This window comes from Sarcophilus harrisii, chromosome 1 (assembly GCF_902635505.1).
Source record: "Sarcophilus harrisii chromosome 1, mSarHar1.11, whole genome shotgun sequence".
Lineage (NCBI taxonomy): Eukaryota > Metazoa > Chordata > Mammalia > Dasyuromorphia > Dasyuridae > Sarcophilus > Sarcophilus harrisii.
Window position 1 is genome coordinate 636,117,184 of NC_045426.1, and position 13,071 is coordinate 636,130,254.

Here is a 13,071-nt window from a genome sequence, read left to right on the forward strand (position 1 = left end):
GTTACAATGCTTTTATACCAGACAGTTGTAGACCCTAGCCATGGTAGCACTGAAGTGTTTACACTACACTAGAATTATAGTAAGAAAGAAAAAATATTGTGAGAGACCTTCAAAAATGATACATGGAAGTAGAGGCTGCATTCATCAGGAAGACAGAATATAGCAGAAATATATGAGGTCCCTTCTTATTACTAATGTGGAACAACTGAAAAGAACCAAATCATACTTACCACTCTCCACAGGAAAAAAAATGGCTAAAATAATAATGAATTATATTTCTAAAGTTCTTTGAGGCAGTTAAGTGGTACAGTGCACAGAGCTCTAGGCCTGGAGTCAGGAAGACCTGGATTCAAATCTGGTCTCAGGCAAATCATTTGGTCCTGTTAGCCTCAGTTTTCTCATCTGCAAAATAAGCTTGGAAAAGGAAAGGGCAAACCACTCCAATATCTTTGCCAAGAAAACCCCAAATGAGGTCATTAAAAATTAGACATGGCTGAAATGACTTGACCACCAAAAAAAAATAGTTTTTGAGAATTTCCAGTGAGCTTTCTTCATGACAAGACAATGAAGAAGGTATGCAAATGTGATTATCCCCATTTGCAGAAATTGATCATCAGGGAGGGAGGATGACTAAATTTTCTCTATCATGTCACAGCATCCTGCTTACTCAATTAGTCACTCAAAAAAAAAAAAAGCATCCAAATACCTGGGACAAAAAAAAGAACCAAAGGCTAGTCTTTGCTCTCACGACACTCACAATCCAATGGGAAATAGAATAGACAAACAAATAGGTACAAACCCTGTATATAGGATAAATAAGAAATAATTGAGAGAGGGAAAGTATTAGAATGAAGAAGTATTGGGAAAGACTTCTTGTAAAAGATAGAATTTTAGTTGAGAATTGAAACAATCTAAAGGAAGCCAGAAGAGCATGCCTGCTATGGTTTGGACAGCAAAAAAAAAAGCCTGGAGTCAAAAGATGGGATGTCTTATTCTAGTAAGTGAAAGGAGATCTGTGTAGTTCTTTATTCTGATTTTTCAATTTCTGCTAGAATCTAAATTTTAAGAAAAACATTCAGGCCAGATATGTCTTTTTTTTTGATATTTTATTGTATTTTTATTTATTGTATTAAACATTTTCCAATTACATTTTAACTGCCTTGGCTCATTTATCGTCATGTTATAAGTTTTTTTTTCTTTTTTTTATTTAATAGCCTTTTATTTACAGGTTATATGCATGGGTAACTTTACATCATTAACAATTGCCAAACCTCTTGTTCCAATTTTTCATCTCTTACCCCCCACCCCCTCCCCCAGATGGCAGGATGACCAGTAGATGTTAAATATATTAAAATATAAATTAGATACACAATAAGTATGCATGACCAAACCGTTATTTTGCTGTACAAAAAGAATCAGATTCTGAAATATTGTACAATTAGCTTGTGAAGGAAATCCAAAATGCAGGTGGGCATAAATATAGGATTGGGAGTTCATTGTAATGGTTTTTAGTCATCACCCAGAGTTCTTTCCAGATATGTCTTTATTCCTTTCTGGGTTATGTATCTTTTTTTTTTTACCCTTTACTCTCTCTTTTTCCTTCCCCCTCTTCCCTTTTAGTCTTTTATGCATTGTCTTACACCATTAGAATACATGCTTCTTGATAGCAGTGTCTTTCTGTCAGTTTTTGTGTTCTAAGAACTTTATAGAGTATATAATTCTTAAGAAATGCACCTTGATTTGTTGACTTGATTTAGCAGATGAAGAAACTGATAACCAAGGAGATGAAATGATTTACCTATAATTGTACACCTAGAAAACATTGACATTAAAAAATAGACATTCTGAACCCAGTGATTTATTCTTTATCTCTTCTCAAAGCCTCTCTAAATAATTACAGGTGACCTATTAATTGGAGGAGGGGAGTAGAATCCTTTGAAAGGAGAAATATGGGTATATGCTAAAGAGAAATGATTTATTTAAAAATTATTTTTGGGGCAGCTAGATGACCCATTGGATAGGTCACTGGCCCTGGAGTCAGGTAGACATGATTTCAGATTCAGCCTCAGACACTTCCTAATTATATGACCTTGGGCAAGTAACTTAACCCCATTGCCTCTTAAAAAAATATTATTAACATAGTAGGAGTCCTCATATACAATTCAATTCAATAAATGTTTAATACCTGCCATTCATACAGTGTTTTGAGTTTTATAAAGCTTTAATTTAGTTTCATAATAACCTTAGTAGAGAGTTGTAAGAGATCTATATCATCTGTGTTCTGCAGATAAGCAAACAGAGGTACATAGAAATCAAGTAGTTTGTCTGTGGTCATTCAGCAAGTAAGTATCATAATGGCATGGTACTGTGGAAGGCACATTGACTTTGAAGTCAGTAGAAGTGCATTCAAATCCTCCTTGTGAAATCATTTGTGGGACTTTGGTTAAAACAATCACTTAGACTTAAATATTCTTATCTGTAAAATTAAATGTGTGTTCTCTCAGTTCCAGAATATGTGTTTCTATAATTCTGTCTTACTCATTTCAAATCCAACAATATAGCATAGTGGAAGGAGTGAACCTAGAGTCAAAGAATATGAATGTTAATCTTAATTTTCACATTTGCTATTTATATGACTCTGGAGAAGTCAATGGGCATCATTTTTCTTCTCTGTAAAATGAAGTGGAATGCCCAGCCTTAAGTGCTGAAGATCAAAGGTAAATGTAAACAGACTGACTTTGGAAAAGAGAAAAATATTCTAATTTAGCTGAATGGGAGAGGTAGACTGGTGTTCTTAAAGAAGCATGAGATTTGAAACCAGGAATTTGGAATCTTAAATGGGGAAGTAATGGATCCATGAGGCAGAATGAACATGGTCAATGTGGGAATCTGTTTGATTTGAACATGAATATTTGGTGCAAAGCTCTTCCCACCTACTCCCATTGGTGATAAGGGGAGAAGTGAAAGGAAGAGAAAATGTAATTTAATTAATTAAAAAGTAACTAGACATTAAAAAATATTATGTTCACTCACAATGTTTGTAACCTCAAGCAATTTATTCTATTTTCCAAGCCTCATCTTTCATCTCTATGAAAAAAGGAGATTGAATTATATGGGAAAGCAGTATTTCACAATGGAAAAGACTCTGGTGGACTTAAATGCAAATGCCACCTTTTATGCTTATTATATGTGTGACCTTAAACCAATCTCTTCCCTTGTCTGGGTCTCAGTTCCCTCATCTGTAAAATAAGAAAACTGAACTAAATGGTTTCTGATATCATGTACAGCTCTACATTTGTAATGTTATGATTTCTAGGATTTATTTCAGCATTAAAATCTAAGAACTATGAATGTAAAAGACAAAGGAAAAAGGGGAGGTGAAGGATGATAATGGGAAAAGTTAAGATATAAATGAATCTGAAAGTCAATGGAGTAAAAAGACAAGAAACTTTTGTTTCATACAATCAATACTGGTACATTTTCGATAAACAGAGGACCTGAGGAAGTAGATTCAAAGATTCAAGTCCTTCTCCTTGTAATAATGTCTGTCACTACCTGTTCACATCTCACATCTACTTTCCTCTGTCAACATCATCATCATCATTAAGTAACAAAAATGTTAACAATTACAAGGGACTATAGATATGATTTTGTTTAACCCCTTTATGTCATTGAAAAGAAAATTGAAAATCAGAGAAATGGAGTGGTTTCATCAGGGTCATATAGTTAAAAAGAGGTAGAACTCAAATTTGAACTCAGACCTTTTACTGTGCCATTTTTTGATGAATGTATAAAAATACCACTGGCACTGATAAGTTCCTTAAATTTCTGGAACTTAAAGCATTTGCAAATGCTTTCCAGATTTCATCTGACCATATCCTTCTTTCCTATGCATCAGTATAAGTGGGTAGCATTGGTGGGTGGGTTTGATGGATCTTGGCAGCCTCAGCATTATAGCTCGGATACTCTCTGTGCCCGGAAGACAGCTCACCTAACTCACAATTAGCCATACTTGATCTTTAGAGAAAGATTTTGAATCAAAGCTTTTAATTAGTAACTTGTGTAATTCAAGCCTTATTAAATTATAGGATCGAAGAGGTGGAAGCAACTTCAGACGAAATCTAAAATCTGACCAACAAAAATAATAAAACAAAACAAAACCTTTTACATTATCTCAAATAGGGTGATCATCTTTTCTTGATGTAAATGTCAACTGCTACCAATTTGTTACCATTCATTCTTTTCTACTTTAACAATATGGGGGGGGAGGGGGTGGAGCCAAGATGTCAGAGAGCAGATATGACTTTCCATGACCTACTCTGACCTTTCTCTCAAACCAACAGTAGATTAAACCTTTAAATAGATTTTGAAGTGACATAACCCACAAATATTTGGAATACAAAACTTTTCTAGAAGAAAATACCTTGGAAGAACTTCAGAACAAGTCAGTTTCAATCAGGCAGAGGGACAGTCTGCTGAGCACAAAGCACAGCACAGGGAGCCTGGGGCAAGAAGCTGGGGTGGAGAGCCAGAATGTTGCTGCATCCACAGACCAGGGGAACCTTCTGTGAGTGTCTTAGGCTACACTGCCCTGGTTGCAGGTGGGTGGCTTATGAGATTTGCTGCAAGACACCTAAAAGCCAATGCAAAAGACAAATTGTAAGCTACTGAGCCCCAGAAGAACTCAGCACCTGGCCATGATTACCCAGCACCAAAAATCAGTCAGAAACATTGGGCCCCAGGTCAAACTAAAGAAGCTATTTTTTTTCTTTGCCCTAAAAACAGATTTTAAACCTTTAAAATGACCAAAAAAATAAAAAGAACTCTGATCATAGACAACTTTTATGGAAAGAGAGGACAGACCTCAAACCCTGAGGTTCCCCAAAACAAATCAACTCCAGAGGAAGCCCCAAAAGGAGATATGAGCTGGTCCCCATTTCACAAGGCCTTCTTGGAAGATCTCAGAATGGATGTTAAAAGAGAGTTAGAATAAATGGGGAAAGAAATAACATCTTTGAAAGATAGTTTGGAAAAAGAAAAACAGAAATTATCTAAAGAAAACTCCTTAAAAATGTATTTGATGAAATGGGAAAAACACATAACTTCTTGCAAAATAGATATTAAAAAGATACCAATTCATTGAAAAACAGAATTTATGAAATGGAAAAAATGCAATGAATAAAACAATTTAATTGGCCAAATAGAAAAAGAACTAAAAAAATGTTATCTGAAGAAAGTAATACACTAAAAATTAGAACTGAGCAAATGGAAATGAAAGACTCAAATAAGACTTCAAGAATCAATCAAACAGAAGCCAAAAAATGAAAAAAAAAATAAAAGAAAACATGAAATACTTCCTAGGGAAAACTGACCTGGAAAATAGGTCTAGAAGAAACAATCTAAGGACTATTAGATTTCCTGAAAGCCATGATGAAAAAAAGAGCCTAGACATTATCCTTCAGGAAATCATCAAAGAAAACTGCCCTGATGTCACAGAATCAGAAGACAAACTAGGTAATGAAAGGATTCCTCATCACCTTTGGAAAGACACCCTAAATTAAAAACCTCAAAGAATATCATGGGTATATTTCAGAACTATCAGACGAAGATAAAAATTTTGCAAGCATCCAAAAAGAAACAATTTAAATACTGAGGGGCCACAATCAGAATTACCCAGGACCTTGCAACTTCCACTTTAAAGGATCGAAGGACCTGGAATCATATATTCCTAAAAAGCAAATGAACTTAGATTAATACCAAGAATAACCTGTCCAGTAAAAATGAGCATTATCTTTCTGGAAATAACATGGATATTCAATGATACAAATGAATTTCTGATGAAAAGACCTGAGCGAAACAAACAAACAAAAAATAATCTCCAAATACAGAACTCAAGAAAAGCATAAAAAGGTAAAAAGGAAAGAATTCTTGAGAACTATATTTCTATTGTGGGTATACTTAGAGAGTGCAGGTATAATTAGATTTTATTATGATAATATGAAAAAGTAACAAGAAGCAGAAAGGGGAATGTACTAGAAAAAGAGGGAAATGGAGGTAAAATGAGGGAACTTGCATCTCACAGAGAGGCAAAGAAGACTTATTATAATTGAAGAAAAGAAGGGGAGTGAGCATTGTGTGAATCTTACTCTCATGAGATTTAGTTCAAAGACAGACCATCAGACATATTTGCTTTCACAGAGAAACTTGTCTCACCTTATAGAGAAGTGGGAGAGTGTAGTGTTCTTCTTTTCTAAAGTATAATGGTTCTCTGACAGCAGGTTTCTTGGGGAGTTTCTGGAGGGAGCCTTAGTTTCAGTTCAATATAATAATAACCTCAAATGCAGCCAGCTATTAAAAGTTCAGTCCTTTATTGTCTCTTCCAAAATAGCCCAGTTAATTTTCCTTGGTTCCAAGAGCTCTTGCCACTAATCCTTTGTTTCTTCCAGCTTCAGCTTCAGCCTCAAGCTCCCTCTGAATCCTGTCTCTGAATCACCCCAATTGACTCCTGAGTTTCTTATATATGATCTCTTAAAGGTGTGAACTGAAAGGTTGACTTCTCTTCCAAGAGTGGGATTGTGGGAGCTGTGACTTGTGAATCTCTTCCACTGAACTTGTGAATCTCATACTGAATCCTAACTTGTGAATCTCGAACGCTAATGTGTGAATTAATGTGTGAACTCTTAAAGATGTGAAAGGTGTGAACTCTGAACTAGAGAACTGCTAAACACAATGCTAAAATTAGACAACTGACTTATCATTTTGTAAAAATCCCAACAGAAGAGGAAAGGGAAAAAGGAAAGGAGAGGCTAATAGAAGGGAAAACAGAAGAAGTAGGGGAAAGGTATAAGAAAGGGGGAGGTGCTTTAAAAGGAGAGGACTATCTGAGGGGGGGTGGGGGTCAGAAGCAAAATACTGGGGAGAATAGAAGGGGGAAGGGACAGAGTAAATAAGGTGGCAGGTGTAAAGTTCTTGTATTCGGTTTCCTTGGGGTCTCTGGGAGCAGCCTTCATTTCAGTTCAGTAATCACCACATGAGTAGCCAGGAATTAAAGTCCAAATCCTTTATTATCTGTTTCAAAGTCTTATCTCTTTTCCTGGGGCCTGTTTAGCTTTTTTAGAGGCCTATCTCCCTTCTTGGTTCCTAGAGCTTGAGCTCACACCTGTCTTCTCTGCCCTCTGAATCTCTCTGAATGAATCCTACCTAAGGTACCTAGCTTATATACTCTATACTGAGTATAAACCAATCATTATATCACTAGGAAACCATTATTTGTGGTAAGATCAATCATACTGAACTATGCTAAACTGGATAACCATGGTCTCTATCAATTCCAATGACTTAGCATCTTGTAAGAATCTTTTGTTTCAAGTTCAGAGTTCTGGCCCATATCAGGCAGGAAATACATAATTAGTCATTTTAACTGTGAATCTGAATGGAATGAACATTCCCATAAAATGGAAGCAGATAGCAGACTGGATTAAAAGCCAGAATCCCACAATATATTGCTTACAAAAAAAATAAAAACACATTTAAAGCAGAAAGATACATATAGAATAAAGGTAAAAGGCTGGAGTAGGATTTATTATGCTTCAGGTGAATTTTAAAAAGCAGGGATAGAAATCCTGATGTCAGATCAAGCAAAAGCAAAAGTAGATTAAAAGAGATAAGGAAGGAAACTATATCTTGCTAAAGGGTACCATAGATAATGAAGCAATATTAATACTAAACATATATACAACAAGTGGTATAGCATCCAAATTCCTAGAGGAAAAGTTAAAGGAGCTTCCAATAGAAATAGAGAGCAAAACTGTACTAGTGGGTGATCTCAATCTTGTTCTTTCAGAGCTAGATAAATCAAACCGCAAAATAAAGAAGAAAGATGTTAAGGAGGTTACTTGATCTGGCCTTTGTAGAGGGGGATTATAAGTTGATAGAACACATTACACACTATCATGGCCTTAAATCTGTAAGGATCATAGAATCGTAGATATAAACTTGGAAGGAACTGAACCAGTCATCCAGTGCAATTCCCTTATCACAAAGAATCCAAGAACTACCAAGGTCAAGTGTCATATCCTTTGTTACTTAGGTAGTAAATAATAGGATAGGGAAGTAAACTCAGTTGCCTGATTAAAAACACAATATTACACCACACAGTCATCTTAACCAGTCTGAGAAGTATATAGTGGTGTCTCAGAGTTGTCTTAATTTACATTTCTCTAATCAATAATGATTTAGAGCACCTTTTCATATGATTAGAAATAGTTTTAATTTCTTCTAAGAGAGCCTTGTGAGATGGAGACCAACTTGTATCACCTTATGACGCTTCATCTGCTGATATTTACCATTGAGTTCCCTTAGGTTTTGAGGACTTTTGTTGTTGTTGTTGTTGTTTGTTTTTTTTTTTGTTTGTTTTTTTGCTCATCTTTTTAAAGGTTGAGGTCACCTTTTAGGACAAAGAGGAGATTATCCCAAAGCTTCCTCTATAGGCAATAGTGGCTTCAGTCTGCCTTAAGGTTGCTGCTTACAGCTTTCTTCTCCCCAATTCCTGTGCCATTCTGGAGTTCAGGGGCTCAGTATTTGCCTTTTGTAGTTGTGTTGGATACCTCACAGCTAATCTGCTGATTCACTGGCTTCTGAATCAGATAGCAAACATCCCTGTATTTTGACTACAAGCCTCCTACTAGATACCAACAATGGTGGAAATTTGTCACAATGCAAATATTTGTGGGTTCTGTCACTCCAAAACCTGCTCAGAGACTTGATCTGGCGTTGATCTGAAGGAATCCAGGAAGAACTCAGATAAAGACTTATCTACTCTCTGCCATCTTAACTCCTTCCTTTTTAATCTTATTTCTGCTGGTTTTGTTTGTGCAAAACCTTTAATGTAATGTGATCAAATTTGTCCATTTTGCATATTATAATATTCTCTCTCTCCTGCTTTCTCCAAATTCTTCCTTTCTCCAAAGATCTGATAGATAAGCTATCCCTTGCTCTCTGAATTTGCTTATCGTATTATTGTGCCCAAATCACGGACCCATTCTTACCTTATTTTGTTTTGGGATGTGAGATGTAGGTCTATGCTGAGTTTCTTACACATTATTTTCTAGTTTTCTCCACAATTTTTGTGAAATTATGAGTTTTTCTCCCAGAAGCTATTATTTGGGGGGTTATCAAATACTAGATTACTATAGTCATTGATTCTTGAGTCATATGTATCTACTCCAAGCCACTGATCCACCACTCCATTCTTAGCCAGTGCCAAATGGTTTTGATCAACTGCTGCTTTATAATATATTTGCAGTTCTGGTACTGCTAGGTCACCTTCTTTTGTATTGTTTGCATGAATTTGCTTAATATCCTTGTCCTTTTGTTCTTCCAGTTGAATTATGTTGTTTTTCTAGTGCTATAAAATAATTTTTGGTAGTTTGGTCTGTATGGCAATGAACAAGTGGACCATTTAGGTAGAATTGTCATTTTTATTATATTATGTATATTTATATTAAATTATTATTTGTTATATTAGCTTGCATTACCCATGAAATACTGAGTTTTCCAGTTGTTTAGATCTGACTTTATTTGTTAAAAATGTTTTATAATTGTGTTCTTTTAGTTCCTGAGTTTGTCTTGTCAGGTAGACACATATTTTATTTTGTCTACAGTTATTTTAATTGGATTTCTCTATTTCTTGATGCTGGGTTTGTCAGTAATATATAGAAATGCTCATGATTTGTGTGAGTTTATTTTTATTCATTCCAATTTAAAAAAATTATAAAAATGAGACCAAAAAATCTTTTATATATTCTTAGAGGTGTACTTCTCGTTGGTTCCCCAGACTTTACATTAGCTGCAAAGTACACTCAGTAAACATAAGGGGCAAAAGACATAAAGTGACTGGTACTAGATGGAGATTCATTCACTCCAGTCTGGGGATCTCTGAGAGTCAAGAAGAATTGCTCCTATAAGCTCCACAAAGAAGCTCTTCCTTATCAAGTAACTACCAATATGAAGAGTAGTTAATTTTATATCTAGGGAAAGTTTCTTACTACCTGGGTCAGGCTTAAAGAAGTTTTTCTTTTAAAAATCATTAATATTGTATTTTTCCTAAAAAGTAAAAAGAATTCTGACTTTTTTTTCAAATTTTGAATTCAATTTTTTTCTCATTTTTAAAATCACCTATCATTTTAGAAGGCAAGCAATTTGATATATGTTGTATATGTGTAGTCATGCAAAACACATTTCCATGTAAATAATCCTGTAAAACAAAACACAAACAAGAAAAAATCTATAAAAATGAAGTAAATAATAAGTATTCAGACTCTTATCAGTTCTTTCTCAGGAATGAGTGGTACCTTTCATCATAAGTTCTACAGAATTATCTTAGATGACTCTACTGCTGAGGATAACTAAGTTATTCATAGAAGATAATCAGACAATATTGTTGTTACTGTATACAATGTTTTCCTGGTTTTACTCATTTCATTTGGCATCTGTTCATGCAAGTCTTTCCAGGTTTTTATGACAGTATTCTGTTCTTCATTTCTTATAATACCATAGTATTCCATCAAAATCATATACAACTTCTTCAACCATTCTCCAATTGAGGGATATAGCCTTGATTTTCAGTTTTTTAGGGCAGAAAAAGAACTGCTATAACTATTTTTGTGCATATGAGTCCTTTTCATTTTTTGTTATCTCTTTATGATACAGACCTAATAGTTGTTTCTAGATGAAAAAGGTATTCATTGTTTTATAGCCCTTTGGGCATATTTCAATATTGCTCTCCGGAATGATTGAATCAGTACATAAGTTCATCAGTAAGATATTAAGGTTTTAATTTTCCCACCTCCCCTATAATGTTTGTCATTTTCTTTTTCTGTCATATTAATCATCCTCATGTGTGTGAGGTAGTAACTCAGAGATGTTTTAATTTGAATTTATCTCATAAGTAATGATTTAGAGCATTTTATATGACTATAGATAGCTTTGATTACTTTATCTGAAAACTGTTTATATCAGACTCTTATTTCTCTAAATTTGAATCAGTGTTCTATGTTTGAGAAATGGAATCTTTATCAGAGAAACTTACTGTATTTTTTCACAATAACAATTGTCCACTACATATTTCTTTCGATCCTGTTTTTCCTCTGTTTATCCTACTCTTTCTCCTTTTACCCTGTTCATTCTCAAAAATATTTTGCTTCTATTTTTTGTCTCCTCAAAGGAGGGATCTTCCTTCCCCTATATCACCTTCTTCCCCCTTCTCTTATACCCTTAGTTTCCTGGATGATCAGAAAGATTTCTACAGTCAATTGGATGTGTATAACCTTCCCTTTTGAGAGAATTGTCATGAGAGTAAGGTTTATGTGCTTCTTTCCTGATTCCCTTATTTCACTCTATTCTGTAAATTCTCTTTCAGACAAGTTTAGGTCAGATAACATCCTATTCTACCTCTTCCTTTCCACTTCTCCTGTGCATTCTTCTTTCTCAACCCTTAATTTAATTTTTTCTTAGATAATTATGCTATCAAATTCAACTCACTTTTCTGCTTTCTATCTATACATATTTCTAACTGCAATAATAAATTGAAAGTTTTTAGGAGTTATAAATGTCATTTTACTATTTGTGACAGTCCTTTTGTAGTCCCATTTACTATTTGTGGCCAAAAAAAAAGGAAACTGAGTGGATGCCCATCAGTTGGAGAATGGTTGAATGAGTTATAATATAGGAATGTAATGGAATATTATTGTTCTATAAGAATAAAATCAGACATTTCAGAGAGGCCTGGAGAGACTTACATGAACTGATGCTAAGTGAAATGATCAGAACCCAGAGATCATCATACAAAGCAACTGCAAGATTATACAATGACCAATTCTGATGGACATGGATGGCTCTCTTCAACAGTGAAATGATTCAGGCCAGTTCCAATGGTCTTGTGATGAAGAGAGCCATCTGCACCTCAAGAGAGGACTATGGCAACTAAGTTGTGGATCACAATATGGTATTTTCATGCTTTTTCTTGTTGTTTGTTTGGATTATGTTTTCTTTCTCATTTTTGTCCTTTTTGATCTGATTTTTTCTTATGCAGCATAATAATTACGAAAATACGTAGGGAAGAATTGCACATGTTTAACATATGTTGATATTATTGTTGTCTAGGAGATGGGGTGGAGAGAAGGAAGAGAAAAAATTTAGAACCCATGATTTTGTAAGGGTGAATATTGAAAATTATCCATGAATATTTTTTGAGAATTAAAAGTTTTTACTTAAAAACAATGTCATTTTACTATGTTGGAATATAAACAGTTTTGTCTTATCAAGTACCTTTTGGTTTCTCTTTCCTGCTTACTTTTTAACGCTTCTTTTGTATTTGAAATTCAAATTTTCTGATTAGGTCTGGTCTTTTCCTTAGGAAGATTTAAAAGTCTATTTTATTGAATACCCACGTTTTTTGCTTGAAAGATTACATTCTGTTTTGCTGAATAGGTGATTCTTGGTTGTAATTCCTAAATATCATATACTCAGCCATTTGTTCCTTAACGTAAAAACAGCTAAATCTTGTGTTATCCTAATTATAGCTCCATGATATTTTAATTGTTTCTTTTTGGCTATCTGAAGGATTTTCTCATTGATCTTGGAGGCTGAGAATTTGGTTATAATATTTCTAGGAGTTTTCATTTTGTGATGTTTTTCAGGAGGTGATAAATATTTTTTTCTATTTTTTATTTTACATCAGGTCAATTCTTGATAATTTCTTGAAAGAGGATGTTCAGGCTCTTTTTTTGGTCATGACTTCAAGTTCAATAATTCTTAAATTACCTCTCCTGGATTATCTTCCAGATTGCTTGTTTTTCCAATGATATATTTCATATTTTTATTTTTTCATTCTTTTTATTTTATTGCCTTTTGAGGTCCCATAAAATCGTTAGTTTTCATTTGCCCAATTGTAGTTTTTAATAAATTATTTTCTTCAGTGAGCTTTGTACTTCCTTTTTTGTAACATTTCACCAATTTTACTTTTTAAGAATTTCTTTTCTTCATTGAATTTTTGTATATATTTTTCCAGTT